Source organism: Poecilia formosa, unplaced genomic scaffold (assembly GCF_000485575.1).
Source record: "Poecilia formosa unplaced genomic scaffold, Poecilia_formosa-5.1.2 Scaffold7, whole genome shotgun sequence".
Lineage (NCBI taxonomy): Eukaryota > Metazoa > Chordata > Actinopteri > Cyprinodontiformes > Poeciliidae > Poecilia > Poecilia formosa.
Genome location: NW_006799946.1, coordinates 425972 through 428000, shown reverse-complemented (window position 1 = coordinate 428000; position 2029 = coordinate 425972). Strand labels below are relative to the sequence as shown.

At 40.7% G+C, this 2029-nt stretch overlaps 1 protein-coding gene across 1 annotated transcript in view; it reads right to left on the bottom strand.

Moving 5' to 3' along the window:
• Positions 1 to 1902, bottom strand: part of chst15 (carbohydrate sulfotransferase 15) — a 46822-nt gene extending 44920 nt beyond the window's left edge. Inside the window, exon 1 of the mRNA XM_007570202.2 lies at positions 1653 to 1902. The gene's annotated coding sequence lies outside the window, so the exon portion shown is untranslated. The remainder of the gene's footprint in view (positions 1 to 1652) is intronic.
• Between the last annotated feature and the right edge of the window lie 127 nt (positions 1903 to 2029).

Genomic DNA, 2029 nt, shown 5'->3' with positions numbered 1-2029 from the left:
ATGCTTTTTGTTATAAGACGCAGAGAAAATGTCAGAAAAATCATGCTGAATTTCCCTTTAGGTTAATCAGATTCACCTTAATTGATTTTAGTTGTGAACTCAAAAAAAAAAACTGAATGGTGAAACTGAATCAAAGTGTCAGTTTAAAGGTGTAACACTTATCCAGCCAGATTTGGTTTTCATTTAATTGCATGAATATGTCACAGTAAACATAGAAAAAAAGTTTAACAGTGGTTTGTACTGTATTTCACCATAATTTAATGTTTTCATACAGATAGAATGAAATATATGAAATATTTCCAAAAATGCCGCTCAAGTTGGGTCAGGCATGCGGTTCGGATGCTTCCTGGACACATTCCAGGTGAGGTGCGCTGGGTGTGTCCCACCAGAACGAGACCCAAAGTGAGACCAAAGACACTGTGGACAGGCTGTGGAGTTTCTCTTTGGGATTCCCCCTGAGGAGCTGGCCCAAGTCACTGAGGAGATGGAAGTATGGACCTCTGTGCTCAGGCTGCCCCCCACCCACAAACCAATTCTGGATTAAGTGATGGATAATGGATAGACGGACATACAAAATATTTAGACAGTCAACTGAAAATAAAATGATTGCTGAAGATCTTTGATGATAAGATGTCCTCATTCAAGTCTGCTCCGATCCTTCTCACAAGCAGCTTTTCCGTGGTGGATTTCCTAAAGTCCACACAACTCTCTTGTCCGTTCTTTGACATATACAGATTTCTTTGAAAGACAATCAACTTTACTTCCCATCAAAATTTATTTAAAACGTCTTTATACAGGAGGCAAAGAGGGAAACAAAGTCAAGTTCCTTTTTTTTTTTTTTAGCACAAATTTAGCCAGTAAATCCAGTTTTGCCTTATGTCATTTGTTTGTGAAGGCTTATGTTCTTCAGAGGGGATTTTTATTTTTGATGAAATGTACAACAAATAGCAGAAGTAACAAAAAATAAAAATAAAAATAAACTGATCATGGGAGGTTCTACAGGTGACAAACTGTAGGGTGCGTTTGATTTATTTGATAGGGATGTCTGGTTGGTAGCTTTAAAATCTGATGGAAATGCTGCCAGACATCCTCACATGTGTTTCTAACAGTATGTGGTCTGGTGGGAGTCTTTGCTCGGACAAAGCCAACAGAGGACCACTTCGTGCTTCTTCAGGTTTTCAATGCTCTCATTGGTCAACAGACAACCCTTTTGTTTCTCTCATGTTATAAATCGCCTTTGAATCATTTATTCTGGACAGATCCAGCAAATCTGATTGATCAGATTTAAATTGTCTTTTTTTTTCTTTCTTTTTTTTTTACACACAATAACAGTATTCCACTTTAAATCGCAGCAAAACGAGACAGGTTTGATTAGAATACATAGTGAGCCATTCATTCTGTGCGCAGGCAGCGGGCGCCTGATCGCTGAAAGGACTCCGTTATATTAGGTGATGTCTCCGCTTGTAGGAACAAACAGAGACACATACTGAGAGTCAAATCAGTTCCCCCAAAAAAACTTTTCCATCTCTGCACCAGCTCCCTTCACAGACGCATGCAATCCGGCGAGGAGCAAAATGTAAAGATTTGGCTTTTGGAAAATTAAAGGCAAGCAGCGGTGATACAATATTAACCATACGAGGAATTAAGCCTACCATGAGTTTTCTTGCTGGAAGCCGGCAGCAGCGCTCACACGATCAGCCGGATGAAACAACTTCTCATCGCCTGATCGTGTATTCCCATGCCGATCGCTGCCCGCGCATTTAATAACATTTATAAATCCGTTTCATTATTATGTCCCTTCCCTTCTGATGGTTGCCACAGAAGAACAAGTTGTGGACTCTTATATGTGACTGTCTCTGTCTCCGGAGCGCTCGGTATGAGCGGAGGAAGGAGCTCTCTCTCTCTCTCTCTATCTCTCTCTTTCTGTTTCTGTTTGCTGGTGCTGAGGGTGAGGGGTGAGACAGGAGAGGACATCCCCCACGACCGACTATGTTTTGTCAGCAAGTTAGGGGAAAAAAAAAAAAAAAAA